The 19069-nt window shown below is 40.1% G+C and overlaps 1 protein-coding gene and 1 pseudogene across 4 annotated transcripts in view; both read left to right on the plus strand.

Moving 5' to 3' along the window:
* The window catches only part of PLCB4 (phospholipase C beta 4), a 422814-nt gene that overhangs the window by 135905 nt on the left and 267840 nt on the right, over positions 1–19069 (plus strand). For all 4 annotated transcript variants that reach the window (XM_045295217.1, XM_004698161.2, XM_045295218.1 and 1 more), the window contains exon 2: positions 3877–3935. The gene's annotated coding sequence lies outside the window, so the exon portion shown is untranslated. The remainder of the gene's footprint in view (positions 1–3876; positions 3936–19069) is intronic.
* On the plus strand, positions 7626–7732 carry LOC115871367 (annotated as a pseudogene).

Raw genomic sequence — 19069 nt, forward strand, 5'->3', positions numbered from 1 at the left:
GCGTCAAGTCCTCCTCACGTTTAGGCATCAAGGTTGTGTCATCTGCATGTTGCAGGTTGTTAATTAGCCTTCACCCAGTCCTAATGCCACACACGTCTTCGTACAGTCCAGCTTCTGAGATTATTTGCTCAGCATACAGATTCAAGAAGTTTGGTGAAAGGACACTTTTCCTGATCTTAAACTGTGCAAAGTGTCCCTTTGTTCTGTTCACACATCTGCCTCTTGGTCCGGGTTCAGGTTCCACATGAACAGGAAAAGGGTTCTGAAGTGGTATCCACAGTTTGCTGTAATCCACACCCTCAACGATTGATTGTGAGGATTGCCCAAGACCAGCCAGCATTTAGTTCTATTGTACATAGAATCACTGTGATTTGGAATCAACTCAATGGTACCTAACAACAAGACCAGTGTAGTAATATTAGAATGAAAACGTTGGTATGTTTAGGCTTTGAGTCACACCACCAACTCAGTTTAATATGTTACTTACAATGTATGATAGGTAATAATAGCTGGTGATTGCGGCCCGTACTGCCTCACCTCTTTGCCATGAAGGATGTTAACATTCACATGTCCCAGTGCTTCTGTAGCCAGGCATGTAATTATAAGTCTGTGGTTCAGGGCAGACTTGGGTGCTGGATGGCCACTAGGGGATGACAGAAGGGAAGCAAAACCACGTGGCCCCCCTTTTTTTTTCTTTTTAATCTTTGGTTACAAAAGACTTAGACAGCAAGTGGTTTCTCAAAATGCGGGGCATGGTGTGATCATTAATCAGTGAGCATTTTTGGGGAACTCGGCATGTTTTATAGGCCCAAGAGACCCAAAACAATCATGTAGTTTAAATTCTACCTCTAGGTGGTCCCATTAATTAATTAGCTAATTAATCATCCATTCCACAAACATTTACTGAAGTATTTACTTTATGGTGTACACTATGTTAGGGCCCAGAGATGTATATAATGGTTTTCAATGCATATGTAATCCTGTCCTGGTGAAATTTACTGTCTCATATTAATACATCAGTGTAAATATAAGCCAAATGCTGTGGAAGAGGTAGTAACACAGGAGCTAATCATCGGTCATGATTCCTGGGTTTGAATGCCAGCCTTGAGTGCTTCTTGATTATTCGTCTCACTTCTCAGTTTCCTCTTTTAACAAATATTACAAATACGTACAGTGTATATATTTTTAGTTTTACATGAATTAAATTTGATGATGCAATCTATACCTAGAACTTGAATCATAGATAGTCACTAAAATAGTGAAATTTCATATGATAAATATGTCTCCCATGCTCATTCACTCACTCCCATTGAGTCATTCCCACTGATAGGGACCCTGTGGGACAGGGTGAAACAGCCTCTTTGCGTTTCTGAGAGTGCTACTATCTATAGAAGTAGAAAGCCTAATCCTTCTTCTGTAGAGAGGCTGGTGACTTCGAACTGCTGACCTTGTGGTTAGCAGCCTAACACGGAACCTCTACTGCCACCAGGACTTAGTTATTTCCAACTGAAGTGTATATGAAATAGGACAATTCCGTCTATACAGTTGGGGGTGAGTTTGAGTTTTATCCCTTCAATTTGAGTGATAAAAATAATTTCATGGTAAGGCGTTACATTATGACATGGCACAAAGTCCAAAGGCCCCTTTTCCTCTCCTTTCAATTCTGGGTCCCACAGATAACTCCTCTCCAGAGTTTTTCTCTCCCCACATCTAGGTGTGCTATCTAATTTAGTGGTGTTTGTTTTAACCCATTGAAATCATTCTGGGTTTATTACTGCATTACATAATTTTTTTAAAGTAATCCTAGGACCCGAGTGCCTTTTCACATTAGTCCATCTAGTTCCAGGTTTGCACCTTTAAAACATGGGTTCGGTCTTAGATTGCAGTGTGCCATTGTAACTGGGGTCTTCCTACGAGACTCTGCTGTAGATTGCTCCATGCACAACTACTGACCTCATCTTCCAAGAGTTTCAAAGTTCACAGCCTCCGCTTTCTTCTGAACTGCGACTGGGCTTCCTCCTGCTTGTGTCATTCAGATCTGCATTCGAGCTCTTCTCCACCCTCATTGCACTGGCAAGGAGTCCCTGGGTAGGGCAGCTAGTTATTTCACTCTGCTCCCCCGAAGGTTGGTGAGCCAAGTGCACCCCAAAGGCTGGTTGATCCTACAATGCAATTCCCGCATCTACATAAATGATTTATTAACAAAGATAATAAGAAAACATAGATCTGAAATAATGACTTTGCAATTGTTGGATGCGATCAAACTAGTTCCAACTTGTTCTCCATGGGTTTTCCTGGCTGTAAACGTTCCAGAAGGAGTTCTCCAGGCCTTCTGTGTTCTGGAAGCACTGGGTGGGGGAGAGGGTGCTTCCAGCTCCCCTTTTTGTTAGCAGCCAAATGTTCGGCTTTTTGTAAGTGCACCTTGTCCTCCTTTGTTGACTCCCTGAGTACCTGAAATATTATTTTACACTTACAGCAATAGGAAATATTCTAGTATTGGACTGTTTTTCACATTAGCCACCTGCCTGGCGGTAACAACTGCTGAGGGTGCGAAGCAAGACATGAGAGGTGAGAGTAATGCTGTGGTGGTTAAGGTTGTGTGTCAGCTGAGTCATGATTCCTGATGGTTTGGCAGTTATGTAATGATGTATCTTAGTGGTTATTTAATGATGTGATTTGGCGGTCATGTTGTAGTATTAAATTAAAAAATTGGCGCTGGGGAGTGCGGGGCCAGCCCCACCCGCTGCTTGAACTCACTGGTTCAGTAATACTACTTCTGGGTTCAGTAATGCACAATTGTACGGTTGAGATATATAAACATTATATTAAAGTCATTGAGAGCATAAGAGATAATACAATAATACAGTCAGACATGTTACATGGTACCATTGCTCACCTCAGCCCAGCTTGGTGGTTCACGTGGAGAGAGGGGGAAGGGAAGGAGGGTAAGAGAACTAGGGAGAGGGGAGTGACCAGGGAGTGAGCAGCAAGGAGCTCAGAGTCAGAGAGAGTCCCAGGACCCCCTATATTGCTGACTCGCCCGCCTATATAACTTTTGGGGGCATGCCAGCCCACTAATTACAGGTAGAGACATATGTCACAGGGAGGAGCTGCACTATAGGTTACACAGCAATGAGAGGGTGGTCTAGGGGGTGGTCTCTGGGTCTCTATAGGAACCATTAACAGTAGGGTGCAAACCCCTCTTACAGGAACCAAGCTGATGGTCCCAAGCTTCAGAGAGAGGTAACCCATTGTCTCTAGCAGCAGGGAGTAGGGCTAGTGCAGCCTGGCAACTGATCACCCTCAGGGGGGGAAATGCCTGCACACCTGATCTCCTACCCCATCATTTAATTGTCATATCAATCAGATATATAATGATGTAGTCATTATTTTATGATCTGATGTGCTCATTCTCAATTTTGCATGTGTTAATGTTCACATGACCTAACGATGTTGATAAATGACAGGATGCAGACTCATTTTCATTGTAAATCCTTTTTAATCAGCACTAATCTTTGAAAGTCCTTTTTTTAAATTAATGTTCATCTATGGACATCATAGTATTATTCTTAAAAAGACAATTCATGCTTCTAGAATATTTTAGATAACCTTGCTGTTCAATTATTACTTAATTGTTTTGACAGACTAAGAGGCTTAGTCATAGATTACTAGTTTAGGCATATATCCCCTGTAGATTGGATATAGCAGTATTTAAAACTTTGGTCATCAGCTTAGTAAAGTATTGATGTGTTTTTTTCTGGTGTATTTTTTAATTATAGATTCTGATTTTGAAATGTAAAGGGCTCTTTCCACTTTTGAGAACTCTGAAGTCCTGAATATTGATTGCTCTTTCCTGTGTCTGCTTGCTTTACACAGGGCAGCACTGCAAGCTTGACTGAAGTAGGCATCATTTGCCCTGGTTCCCGATCCCCCTGGTGAGTACCCAGCTGCCTGCAGTGAGGCATGACTACCGATGGGTCTGTAAGATGGATCTCTTCATTAAGCATGATGTTGCTCCTCTCTCAATATGTATTCCCAAATGTTTTCATGCTATGGAAGACCACCAAGCATAATCTACCAGCATTTTCTAAAGTGGAATTTCTTCATCCTGCTACCAACCTTCTGTGTGTTAGCCTGTTCTTGATTTTCTACTTCATGTCTGTGGTGGTATGGCCTGCATTTATAAAGCATTAGTTATTATTCAAGTATCTACTATTCTTGGCCCTTGTTTTCATTTGTTTGTTTGATTCTCATTTCACTTAACTTTTTTAAAATTTCAAACCATTTTATTGGGAGCTTACACAGGTAATCATACCGTTCCATAGTTTAGTCACATCAAGCAGTATTGTACAATTGCTACCACAATCAGTTGTAAAATATTCCTTCTTGAACTCCTTGACATCAGCTCTCTTTAGTGTCCCCAGTGCTGCCAAGAACCCCTTATTCTACTTGCAGTCTCTATGGGTTCATCGATCTTGGGTTTCATATTCTAAAAATCATAGAACAGAATTTAAAGAGAGTCACCCCAAGTGACCACATACGTCAGATAAGCTCCAATATGAACAAACAGAAACAAAACAAAAAAATAGGAAATGTTGAAAACCGGATCTGTTGGCCATTTTTCTGAAATGTATATGATTAGTTTTCAATCTTATACAAAATTTTAGCGTATTTCCAGTGTCCTGAAACATCAAAACTGTGCTCACCTTCACTAAAATGCTCTCATTTAATGGGAATGATCTATGAGGGTGATATGAATAAAGTCTCCCCATCCTCTCTTGAAGCTCCATTCTGCAAACCTGTATGGACATGGTTTGAAAGCTCAAAGGGAAACCGGAAATGTCTTCTTTTAAAAATTACAGACAACTTGCCGAAGCTTATTCTAGAGTCAGAATCTTAGCGAGTGTGAAAGACACTGTTCTTTTCTGATGCCTTTATCAAATTGCTGTTTTCAGTTTAATAAAAGGAGGTGGGGATTAAGTAGCGTCATTTACTCTAGGGCAGTGGTTTTCAACTTTCCTAATGCCATGACTCTTTAATACAGTCCCTCATGTTGTGACCCCCCAACCATAAAACTATTTTCGTTGCTACTTCATAACTATAATTTTGTTACTGTTATGGAAAGGGTCATTTGACCCCCAAGGGGTCGCGACCCACAGGTTGAGTAACGCTACTCTGAGAACAATACCATATATACTCGAGCGTAAGCCAAACCGAGTATCAGCCGAGGCACCTAATTTTACCACAAAAACTGCATTAAAAATGTGTTGAAAAACTCAGCTTATACAAGAGTATATACAGTAAATCATTTTAGAGTGCTCACATGGAAAAGATAACGAGCTACTGCCCTATCTCTTCAAATAGTTGAACTCTAGGGCCCAGGCATTTAAATCCAGTGCTGCTTTCTTCAGCGTGATGCAGGTCATGTGCCGCATCACATTATCTCTTGGCAGTGCATGGTTTTCTTCCAGCTTTTCTGTGCAGGGAAGGAAGAGACGCACAACCTGACACTTCTCCCAGTAATCAGTACATAATGATGACACAGAATATCAAGAAAGTAGATTTATTATTGACTATCCTACCTACTTTTAGTCACATGAACTATATTTTACTGCTCCCAAGGATGACTCATGAACTATGTCTTAGTAGACAAACAAACTGAATTATTCTGTAGGGCCTTAAGACTGTATAGACACACATACTGTTCCTTATATATTTCTGTAAGCTGTCCTTTCATTGCATAGCCTTAAATAGGTCATTTTTTAATCCGTTTTGTATGCAAAAGGATTTGCTTAGTGAATATGAACTCTGATTTAAGAGTCAAAAAAAGAAATAGCTTAGAAGTTATTTATTTAATATTTTAAGTGCAAAGATCACATTTTTTTTCATATTAAGTGGTATAATTGTTGTGCCCTTGATTTAATGAAAGCTTTGGCCCCAGGCCCTAGGGTAGCACATATAATACACGGCTCTTTTCCCACCATGACACCTAATGTTATCTGATCGGATTAGCACCGGGATTTCATTTGATTTATTCATTTTCTCTTCCCAGACAGAATGGTTTCTATGCTTCCCTCCGTTCCTCTAAAAATAAAAACATTTTGCCTCTAGCACTCTCAAATTTGAGATATTTTGAAATGTGAGGTCTTTAAAAAAATTTTTTATGTGCATACAAGGTTAAGTCAAAAAGTATTGTGACAAAGTGTGGTGAAGAAACCAGATGGTGCCTGGTTCTCAGAAAGGCTAGTGTCTGGGGTCGTAAAGGATTATCTTCAAACAGCAGCCATCTAAGTGAGGTGTCAACTCATTTCACATCTAACAAGCATAAAAGCCTGGGTGATTCAAGGATTGTAAATAATAAAATCCAAATTTGAAGGAGTTTAAATTCTGAACATCCAATTTGCAGAAGGTTATGGATGACAGTGGAAGCCCAAAATCCATTTGTAAATCCCCTTCCCTCTGGCCATAGTCCAGGGATGTGCATCGCCTTATTATCAGAGAGCATGGTAAAGCTGATAGTGGCAGATGTAGTTAGGTCAAAATGTACTAACATCATTGATCAACCCTTTGACCCATTTCAAAGTTATTTCAGTTTTAGGATTTTCTGCTTTCTTTTTGATTAAAGTTTTCTTCTTTTGTTCTTGTGGGTTTTTTTGTTTGCTGCCTGTTTGTTTTGTATGGATTTCTGTATGAGAAATCCAGGTTAGGTAAATCTATAGTTACAGTCATTGGATTAATAATTACCTAGGGGCCTGGCAGGGAGGTTGGGTGGACATGAGGAGTTAACAATGAGTACGGGAATAGTAGGTTCTGAAATCAATTGTGGTGATGATTACACATCTCTTCTTATGATTAAATTGAATGATATGTGAATTACATGCCAATAAAACTATTAGATATGTATTTCCATAATATCATAGAAACATTTATTAAACCAAAACATAAAAGTGTGAAGTTATTGTTTCTCCACAATAGTTTTTTCCTTCATCTAGGTCTATGTGCTACTGAAGGCATTGCTTTTATCACTAACCCTTCTCCCCCACCCCACCCCCATTTGTGCTCTTTGATTTATGTAAGAATGACAGTTTGGGCATCCTTAAAAAACACAAATCTTGTTCCTTTTCGATACTGAGTTTGGGGAACAAAAACTCTGAAGGGGAAAGATGGGGGAAAGTTGGAGTAAGGTTATCCATTGAAATTCTTGTAAGAGAGTGCATGCTGCCCTCTTGGAATGAGCAGGCTGCCACATCCTGAGCTGACCTCTGCCTTGAATGTAACAGGCCCACCAAGTCCTTGGGAAAACCACTGTTTCGATTGGAACTTGATCTCTGGATCATATTAGTAAACCTGAGACTCATCTCTGGTTACATTTTCTCATAAAATTATCTTCATTAGCTTCCATCTTGATTAACAAAGTGAAAGAAACTTCATTTCCTTGAGTCAGGTAATTTTTGTATAAGAACTGTTGGCACACGTAGATCTGGAAGCTTGCTGAAACCAAGATGTTCACTTAACATTGAAAATGCCAAATCATGTGAGGACCCATTTTTAGTAGCACCTCCCCATAGCAATACTTTTTGACTTCTCATGTGCTAAAGTCTGATTTCTTGAAATAATGTCTTCCTCTATTGAAAATTGGAACTAGACAATGGCTGCAAACAGCAAGCCTCCTCGGTAGTGTATGCAGCCTATTGGTATGTATAGGCTGCCCTAAGGGACCTTGGAGACAACCTTTTGCTGCTTTTCAATGCCTCTGGCCTGGCTAATTTCTGCTCTCCCTAAACTAGGCTCCAAACTGGGATGCGAGGTGCTTTTGGGAAACCTCAAGGCACGGTGGCTAGAGTCCACATTGGCCAGGTTATCATGTCCATCCGCACCAAGCTTCAAAACAAGGAGCATGTGATTGAGGCCTTACGCAGAGCCAAGTTCAAGTTCCCTGGGTGCCAGAAGATCCACATCTCCAAGAAGTGGGGCTTCACCAAGTTTAATGCTGATGAGTTTGAGGATATGGTGGCCTCATCCCAGATGGCTGTGGAGTCAAATACATCCCTAACCGTGGCCCCTTGGACAAGTGGCGGGCCCTGCATTCATGAAGGCCTTGGTAGCCCTGTGCTACCTCACTTGTACCCAACAAATAAAAATTTAACTTCCTGGTTAAAAAAAGAAAAGAAAATTGGAACTAGACATGTGCAACCTGGACACTAAACTCTTCTTGGTTTTCTAAACTGTCTACTGTGTTTTCCCATACTTGCAGCCTTGATTAGTCAAAGTATATTCTGTGTACATCATAGACATAAAAGAACATACCTGCTGTCCACAGAATATACTGTAACTCTTGCCATAATATCATGACGTGAAACTTAACTTTTTATATATTTGTGGCACATCCAATGAGATTTTTATCACTGTTAAGAAGCAAAGCTCCTTGATGCAAAAATTTTCATGTAGACAACAAAATGATGATTCTTAGATGAGTTATTCTCATCTTTACATTTCTAGTTCCAGAATGGCTGGAAGTTAGTCTAGTTACACCATTCTTAAATCTTAGACTATGCTTAGAATCCTATTTCTGGTTCCAGAATAAACTAGAAGTTAGTGTAATTACACCAAAAAGTTTCTTCCAGTTTCACTAAAAGAAAGAAAACTGCACCCTTGGTAACTTCTCCCATGGGCTATTTGGGGCTGAAAGTAATACTACTAAGTTTACCAATAGCTAGGTTGCTTTCTTCTTTTCGGAATGATTTTGAATTATTTTTATTAACATTCTATGAAAAATTTATCAAAGTAGTATCAACAATTTTAGAAGTACACTGTACACCAAGGTTTAATGTTAACTTATTTTTCTTCTGATTTTGTTTTATAACTTTGCATGTTATCCTGACTTCTGACATCTGAAGATATGAGGGGGCTTCCAGGAAAGAGCTCATAAAAGAATGGCATTAAAGGTTACCGTATATACTTGAGTAAAAGCCAATTCGAATATCAGCCGACACACCCAATTTTACCACAGAAACTGCATTAAAAATGTGCTGAAAAACTCAGCTTATATACTAGTATACACTAGTATAAGGTAATGGATTTTTTCCCACAAACTTTTTGAAGCCCCCGATATATGTATATACTTACATACAGTCATACACACATAAGTATTTGTGCCGGCTGTCCGCATCTCTTTTCTAGATCTCAAACCTATGTTCTAGGTCTGCTATGTTGCTCTTTCAGAAAAAGTATACTTCTTGTTTATTAAAGTATGGATGCTGTGATTATTTCACTTTAAGCATTATAAAAACCCTTATCCATGGTAGAAGTGGTTTTGTATTTTCTTGGAGCACATTCTTACATGCCAAGTGTCTTATGTTGGATTCCCCAGAAGCAGACTCTAGAATGAGGATCCTGTGCCAAGTGACTTATTAAGGCAGTGCTTCCACGTGAAAATAGTCATTGGGGTCGGGGTGGGGACAGGAGAAAGAAACCTAACTGGGAATGATCCAGGAAAGTTCCTCTCTCCATGCGATCCTAGGGGAATCTGGAATATTTTCAGAGTTTGTGCCTCCTCAAGGCCAGGGAGCTGGCCTTCACGTCCATGCTTTAGTTGACTAATGACTGCCACCTGGTAGACTGTCAGCCCCGCCTGCTCTCTGTACCAGTAGGCGAAACTGCTCCAGTGATCGAAGCATGTCATTCTAAAGACATATTATGAGTGTCTTGCCTCAAAGCACACAAAGACTGGGAGATGGGCATACTGAAGTGTTAAAATAAATCTTGTGGGTGCTGGGGACACTGAGCTTGTTGAAGGTAGTAAGCAGTGTGCCTTTTCACTTCTCCTGCAGGCACATGCTTATTACTATGGCCATTTCCTAATGTACCCCATATCCACTCAAGTGTAAGCCGAGGAATCTAATTTTACTACAAAATTGCATTAAAAATGTGCTGAAAAACTTGGCTTATACACAAGTATATACTGTAAGTTGAACACTTTGAGAAGGTGTTTAAATTTCAATTCCTTCTCTGATAATAGAGTAACCTCTTCCTCCTAATGAGAGTCCTGGCATTGGGCTGGTAACCACTAGGTTAGCTGTTCAGACCCACCCAGCCACTCCAAGGGGGTAGGATGAAGCTTTCTGATCTTGTAAAGATTTGCAGCCTCAGAAATGCTAGGGAGCAAATCAGCTTTGACCTTTAGGGTCACTATGAATTGAAATAGACTCAATGGCAGTGGATTTTAATTCTTTCAAATATATAATTTGTAAAGTGATTGCCATATTAGCAGAGCCATTTATGTAATTGTCAGTAGAATTTCTACATATATTTAGTTGTATAGTTATATTTATACACATATTAGTTATTTGTGTAAGAAAAACAAAATCTGAAAGTTCACAATTTTCCTTAGAAAAATGCAGTACTAGATAGGATGTGCCCAAAAAAGAAGCAAGAGATTATATGACTGGTGGTTATTTTTGGTAGAAGTATTTCTAAGCATTCCTACTATAATTTTTATTCTTCTTCCTTATTTTATTTCCAAATGTTTCACCTTTTTCTTATAAATATTTTATATATAAAAATTTGGTATGGTGTTTCTTTAAGCAGTTTCAATTCAATATAACACAAACATTCACAGTGGTCCTATTGTTCTCCTAGAGCCCCAGTGTGCAATGCAAATATCATGTGGGTCTTGTATGCATTTTAAACTCATGTCATTGAAAAAGCAAAAAGAAACAGCTGAAATTAATGTTAATAGCAGGTTTAACCCATCATATCATTTCAAGATTTAATCAACTAGACACTTATTTGGTACTATGAGGTATTTTACACACACACAATCTGGTGTGTGCTTTCTACTTTCAATTCATTTCAATTGAGGTGAGTACTCAAATATTCCTTTGCCAGTGCCACTGGATTGGCCAGTGCAAATTTAGAATACCTTAGGAAATTCTGGTATGGGGGCCTACCCTCTGTTGAGAAAAGAGATATTCTCAGTGCTTCTGCCAACTTGATAACCCTTTTTTGGTAAAGAAAACAAGGCCATCTGTCTGATGAGCCACTTACTGCCCTGGAGGCCATGGTGGCACGATGGGTTGAGCACCAGGCTGCCAGACACAGCCGCAGATCTACAGGAGAAGATTAGACCGCCTATTTGGAGCCTGTCCATCTTTTCTACTCTGTCGGGTAGGTTTACCATGATCTGGAATAAATAAGGATTATGATTTAAATGATTGGGTTTGGTAACTGGGATGTCACTGGTACTTTAATGAAAAGAATAATCCGGAATTCACTTTTTAGAAGAGGTCTTGAGGTAGAATACAGAAAGATTTTAGATAGGTATATCTATATGGAGGGTGATGGAGGATCTAGAACTTTTTGAGTACTTTCATATAAACTGATAACACTCAAGTGCCAAGTCCATGTTGAGAAAGGTCGTTCTTAGACAGGTAGACAATAAACTCAGACTTAGATTTGCTGCATTTGAAATGAGGTATGACTGTACGTTTGGGTTGGGGTCGGTCGTGGTTATCTGGTGCTGTGTAAGAAATCCCCCTAAAAAGAGTGGCATGAAACAGCAGCAGTTACCTTTTTAACCGATGGTTTGTAAAGGGCTTGGCTTTGTGGTTCTGGCTTGGGGCATCTCAGGCGCTTGCATTGAAGTGGTCATTGAAGGTGGAAGAGCAAGAATCTGGAGCAGCCGGCGGCGGGCTTGCTATTGGTAACTCTTCAGATGGTCACAGATCCCGAGACCCGGGTGTACTTGTAGGTGAGCTCGAACCCCAAATGCCCACGTCCTTTTATCTCTGGAGAAATTGAGAAGTGATAGAAAAGCATTGACAAAAAGGTGTGTGTGTGGGGGGGGGGGGAGTTCCTACGCCTTTACTACTCAAAAGCGCACAAGTTGACCACCTAAGGATTGTTCCCCTCAGAAAAAGGGGCCCAGGAGAGAGAATTCTTCTCTTTGACCAGCATCAAGTTTCCTCCAACAATCTTTACAGATCCAGGGTACTCTCTGTTGCTCTTCTCTTGCTCTTTCAAGGCCAGCTGACCCTCTTGTTGTAAGTTAATTCGGAGGGAGAAGGAAGGGTGTAGGCCACAACATGACTTTCGAGAGACCTTTCCTGAAAGGTCAGTGTTGTGTTCAACACTCTGCTTTCCTCACAGGAAGGCCTCCGTCCCTGCCAGGAGCTCATTTTTACCTCAACTGGAGCCCTGAAGCATTACTTTTCTTACAGCCCATCTTCTTACAGATTCACAGCCTTCCCCTGCTAGAGATTAAATTGCTGTGAATGGAAGAATGAAAAGGTGAAATGTACTTATTTCTACCACTTATTTACTTTGAAATGCATTTTAAAAACAAGATGGCTTAAATGTATGAGTAAAGAGCTAGATAAGGAACTAGATATTCAGAGAAGGAAGTATATATAGTAAAGCACTAATTATATACCATCAAACAAAAGCATGGCTTTGTATCCATTCTGACTCATAGTGACCTTATTGGACAGGGTAGGACTGCCCTGGTGAGTTTACCTGGTGAGTTTCCAGACTAACTATGGGAGTAGAAAGCACCTTTTGCCCGTGGAGTGACTGGTGGTTTCGAACGGCTGACCTTGCGTTGGCAGCCCATAACCAGTGTGCACTAGAGCTCTGAACTGTGGGCATAGGAGCACCCCCTTTAGTAAACATACAAAAACAAACAAAATAAATACTTTCACCTTTATTTTGGAGAAGAAAAGCAATCCTTATAAAATTAAAATGTGAAATATTTGAATAAAAACCCAAAAAGTCCCTTTTCTTTTCTAGGAAATGCTTGAAAAACTTGTCTTGTTTTTCAGTCCAGCTTTTTAAAAGTTTGCATTAACGATATTACCTGTCCCTGCTTTAATTCCCCCTTTTGGTTTGAAAACTTCTAATAGTCCATTACAGAAAGGAAATCCAAAGTTTCTAGTGGTTGCCCTCACAAAGGAACCTCAAAAGGTTGGGGGGATACTGGAACTAAGGGATTTTCCAGCCTTGCTGACGCCCCTCCGATATTTGAGTTTCTCCTGCCTAGGCGTCTGCCGTGTTGCACTTGAGCACGCTCCTGTGTACGTGATTGCTGTATTAAAGTGGTGTTTGTGCGCTTTCCCAGGGCACATGGTGACAACAAGAGCTTTTCATTCCAAAGACAGGACTTTTGTCCCCTCACATGTTCCACAAACTCCCATTTTGTGTTGGACTTTCCAGGTCTTGTCTAGATGCAAAATATGATTCTGACTCCCCCAAACTGGAAATACTTGGTTTGTGAAAAATCTGTTTCTCTAGACAGGGAAGAAGATAATAAAAGAATTCAGTGACTTTCCTTGAGCCCTCCTTTTGGCCTTTTTCAATTTAATGATCAGTGGAAAGTATGATCTGAGACCTTCTTAGCTTCTTTTGTGAAATGCAGACAGTCACTGTCTTTCTGTCTTTGGCATTCTCAGGTGGGTAAGGGCAGCTTGCTGAGGAGAGGGACTAAAATAAACCCTCCCAGGAGAGGAAGCAGCCAGTGACCTTGGCTACAAAGATCTCCCAGATCAGCTGCTTCCATTTGCTCCATATCGTGTGGCCTGTGGGGGAATCAGGTGTCGTAAAAGCAGGAAGAGGACAACTTGAGGAAGACTTGAGTGGCTGTACTGGGTCAGGGGCTACTGACCCCTCCTGCGTGGCTGGAGGACTCGTGGTTTTGCAGTGAGCGGTCAGGTAGCTGGGAGGAAGCCATCCTTTCATAAAAATAAACCGCAAGGAACTGCTGACAATGGTAGTGTGCTTCGTATTCCACAGGCAAAATACAGAGGTCTAGAATTTAGATAGGTGGGGTTCCTTTTGCCTTTGAAGTATTTTGTTTTTCTTGTTAGTTGCTGTTGAGTCGGCCCCAAATCATGGCAACTATCTATGAAACAGAATGAAACCTTGCTTAGACCTGCACACGTCTTAATGGCTGTTGGTATGTTTCAGTCCATTGTGTCTATTGTGAAGTGTCTTCTAAACTGGGGGACTCATCTTCCAGCACTCCCACAAATTTTATTTGTGATCTATAAGGCTTCCATTAGTTAGTTTTTGGAAGTTTCTTACCCGGTCTTTCTTGTTAATCTCTCTTAGACTGGAAGCTGTGATGAAACTTATCCACTACGGGTAACCTTGCTGATATTTGAAAGACTAGTTCCCTAACTTCCCGCAACATGCATGCCACCAGAGCACAACAGACTCACAGAGGGGGGTGGTCAGATAGGTAAGTTCAAGATCTGATGAAGTTCATAGACACTTAGAAGTCAAACCCACTTCCTTCCAACGAGGAGCATTTTCTTGCAAAACTGTGACATACCTTTTACAATTTCTCACCTGGCTGGATGCATCGTCAGTCATGTGGCAGGAAGAATTTGAGCACTAACTAACATGTGGAGCCTTGGCTTGCATACCCGTGAAATGAACCATTTCATTAGTTTGTTACGAGTATTTTCAAGGCATTATGTATATAGGACCTGTCCTAAGTCCATGGTGTCTTCATTTCCGTTGTCTTTTCTTTTGCTTTGCCCAAAGTGCGCATATAAAACACGGCTGGTTCATGGTGCTCAAACATACTTATAGTTAACCAGCCTTCCTTCCCCCCCCCCCACCGCCTTTGTAGTCGCTACTCATTGTTCTGTAAGATGTAAAAGGACCATGGTTTTACAAAAGACTTGACATTGAAGAGGTCTAGGACGTGGCTGGCCTTAAGTTTATGTCCTCCTACCTAATGAGGCTCTGATCACTGGGACTTGACAGAATTACCTTTCTAGACTGCACACATGCTGCATTTCTGGTATGAAGCTACCTATATCTGAAACACTTCCTTTTAAGGTGTTCACACTATTTCTTTTCTTCCCTTCTGCATTCAGTAGAGCTTCTGATTTTCCTGGTGCTTATTTCCACCCTTCACAGTGGCTTCAGTCTTAATTGAAGACCCATGCAGCTTCTTCTTGTTTCTCTCTCTGCATTTGTTGTGTCTTTATTATGGACTGAGTTTTGAATTGTGATATTGCACTGTGGGATAACCATGAAGTCAAACCACGAATAGACAATTGATTGTGTGGAGGTTATTTTAGGCTTCTCATGTTTGAGGGCATCCCTTAGACACATTGATAAGAAGAGCATTGGTGGTATTTAAAATAAATCCAGGCTCCAGGAAGTTGTGGTAAAGCTGCTTATCAGACTTCTAAGGGACCATGTTCCACGACCCTTTAGAGGAACAGAAAGTGCACAACCTTCTCATGTGCTGCTACACTAGCCATTGTTCTTTGTTTCATGCCTGTTTTCTAGTACATGAACTGTTTACTTCAGTTATGTAAGCAGTAAAATAATACTGTGCTCTTATTTGGAAGAAGACTATAACACAAGTGTTGTGTATTGAATTCTGCCTCCCATCAAAATATGTGTCAACTTGGTTGGGCTATAATTCTCTGGGATGTGATATTTATGCAATAATGTAATTTGATAGTTATATAAAAATGTAATCATCCCCCATAATGGGATCTGATAAATCTGTCATTTGTAAGTAAACTGGTGTGAGCTACAATACCCTTGATCTGTCCTACTCTGATGTCAAGCATGTTCCATGTGGTGTGATCTGTAAGACCTTTTATCATACAATAGATACAAGAAGAACAAGCTTACAAGACTGAAAATAGGGAGCTTGAGATAACATTTCCCGCTGTAGACAATTACAAGGAAAACCGAGGGAATCCTGGAGCTGCAGAGCATCCGAATGGAAAAAAAGTCAAGTCGTTCAAACATACCTTAAACTTGAGAAGAAGATAATAAAACAGTGATTCAAAGAAAATGGGAATATGCCACCCAAAAATTTTAAAAATCACAAAAATCTAATTAAAAGTAAAATTACAGCAAAGAAAAGGAACAAAAAGAATTCAACACAGAAATTTGCAAAACAGAAACCAAACACACCACATGTGCAGACTCAGCAAAATGATAGCAATAAACATACATGTCAGTAATGTCACTGAATATAAATGGATTAAGTGCACCAGTCAAGAGACAGAGAGTACTAAAATGGACAAGAAAACAGGATTCATCAATATGCTGCTTGCCAGAAACACACGTTAGACACAAAGACAAATGTGAACTAAAAAAAAAAAATCAAAGAATTGAAAAAATATCAAGCGTGTGGTAATCAAGGGGTGGGGAGCAGCTGTAGAAATATGTAATAAAATACACTTGAAGGCAAAATCCATCAAGGGAGGCACAAAGGGGCATTGCATATTTATTAAAGGGAAACTAAACAAGAAGATATAACCAGAATAAATATATCTGCACCCAATGAAAGAAAGACCCTCAAAATACGTTAATTAAACTCTTAAGAGGGTTGAAGAGAGAAATAGAAAAGACTACAAAATAGTAGCAGCCTTCAATACACCACTATTCAGGACAGATCGAACAACATTAAAGAAACACAGTAAAGACGCAGAATAACGAAACACAATCAACCTCACCTCTGAGACATAGATAGAGCACTCCACCCAACAACAACACAATATACATGTTTTTCCAGTGCAGGTGGAATCTTCCCCATACCAGACCATATGTTAGACCACAGAGCAACCCTTTGTAAATGTAAAAGGGGAAATAACCAACATAATAAATGTCATAAACAAAAAAGCAGCAGCCAACACCTCACTCAACAGGGAGAAAGTGAAAGTATTCCCATTGCAAACAGGATCTAGATAAGGGTACCCTTTATCACCACTCTTACTTGAAATTGTGAGGGGAAACTTAGCGAGTCCTGGTGGTGTAGTGATTATGTGTTGGGCTGATAACCACAGGGCCAGCAGTTTGAAACCACCAGCCAATGGAGGAAGATTAGACTTCCTACTTCTGTAAAGAGTTACAATCTTGAAACCCACAGGGATAGTTCTACCCTACTCCATAGGGTCACTGTGAGCTACAACTGACCCAGTGGCAATGAGTTTGGATTATATAACAAAATCAACGGCATCCAAATTGGCAGAATAGAAATTGCAAATGATATGATTCTGTGCATAGAAAACTGCAAAGACTCAACAAGGAAAGTGTTGGAAATAATTGGAAGCGTTGGCAACATACAAAAATCAATCAGTTTCATGTATACAAAGGAAGAAAACGCTGAAGAGGAAATCAAGAACATAATGTTATTTCCAATATCCACACAAAAGGTGAAATATTTAGGAATAATCTTAGAGAAACTTGCACAAAGAAAACCATGAAGCACTACTATAGGGAACCTACATAATTGAAAGAGTATTTTATGTTAATGAATAGGAAGCCTTAACATTGTGAAAATGTCAGTACTACTAAAGCATAATCTATAAATATAATGCAATTCCAATCCAGATCCCAGCCTCACTTTTAAAGAAATGGGAAAATCAATTGCCAACTTAATCAAGATAAGCAAATCACTACTTAAAAAGAACAAAGTAGGAGGCCTTTCACTTCCCAACCTCAAAGTTGGTAGTGACACCACAATAGATCAGTGGAAGAAAATAGAACCAAGAAATAAATCCTTCCCTCTAGACCAGTGGTTCTCAACCTTCTTAATGCTGCAACCCTTTAATACATCATGTTGTGGTGACCCCCCCCAACCATAAAATTATTTTTGTTGCTAAGTCATAATTGCAATTTTGCTGCTGTTAGGAATTGGGCGTCCCCTGTGAAAGGGTTGTTCAGCCCCCAAAGGGGTCACGACCCGCAGGTTGAGAACCGCTGCTCTAGACAATAAATTGTAGACAAAAGGCTGAAAAACATTAAATAAGGAAGAGTCTCTTCAAAACAAATAGTGCTGGAAATGTTGGATTACCATTTTCAGAAGAATGAAACAGGAGCCATACCTCACTCCATATACTAAAATAAACTCAAGATGGATTTAATACCTAAATGTAAACCCTAGAACTATAAAGGAAATCAATTAAAAAATAGGGACAGACTTAAGTGTCCTTATATAGGAAATGAACACAACAGAAGCCAAAATTGATGACTGGGAACCTCCTGAAAATAAGACACTATGTTTCAAAAGTCTTCCTCAAGCAAGTAAAGAAGAACCTATAGACAGGAGGAAAATTGGCAATGATATATTGGAAAAGAGATTAGTCTTTAAAATCTGTAGAAAATTGCAGTACCTCAACCAAATTAAAGGGCAAATGATCCAGTTAGAAATTAGCAGAGGACATGAACAGACATCTCACCAAAGAAGACATCCAATAAATATATGAAGCAATGCTTGAGATCACTAGCCATCTGAGAGATGCAAATGTAAATACTACCTCACGCCAGCATCGATAGCAAAGTTAAAAACAAACAGAACAGAATGGAAAATAACAAAGTCTAGAAAGGGCGCAGAGAGATTAGAACCGCAAAGTACTGCCGGTGAGCCTGTAAAACCTCCGTAGAAAACAGTCTGGCACTTCTTTAGTCAACTGGGAATAGAAGTACCACATGGCCCAGCAATCCTTTGACTCGGTATATACCCTAAAGAAATTACAGCTGTAGCACAAACACATGCACCCACACACTGAGCCTGAAACCCTGCCTTGTTGAGGGCAGGCAGCCAGAGCCCGACAGGAACCCCCCAGCCTTGGTGACTCACCAGACGTAAGGGCCATTGCAGGTTCCTGGTCCTGAACTTAGGGCTTTCAGGGGTGGGCTTCGACCCAGCACAGATAGAAAGTGCAGTGGTTTATGTGGGAGGCCTTCCAGTGACACAGCCCAACTTAATCCAGCCTTGTCTCCTCCAAGCCTCTTGCATGCACAGGAATAATCTGGATTTATCACAGTGGTGAATCATTTTAGCTGTTATTTCTATGATAGTTTCTAAATTTTTTTAAAAGTGGACTGTTGATCTCAAGCCAAAAAAAGCCTCAATTTTCACATAACACTGATTTTTACCCTGGGCCCTGGTCTTTAGAATCTAACCAGGTCTATGGGGAGAATGGGTATATTTCCAAGTCTTTAAATACTAAAAATGGGTAGTTTGAGTTTGTTGTTGTTAAGTACTGTTGGGTCAATTTTAACTCAACAACTCTGTGTACAACAAAATGAAACG

This window comes from Echinops telfairi, unplaced genomic scaffold (genome assembly GCF_000313985.2).
Source record: "Echinops telfairi isolate 266 unplaced genomic scaffold, ASM31398v2 ScPeMD7_5592;HRSCAF=6446, whole genome shotgun sequence".
Classification (NCBI taxonomy): Eukaryota; Metazoa; Chordata; class Mammalia; order Afrosoricida; family Tenrecidae; genus Echinops; species Echinops telfairi.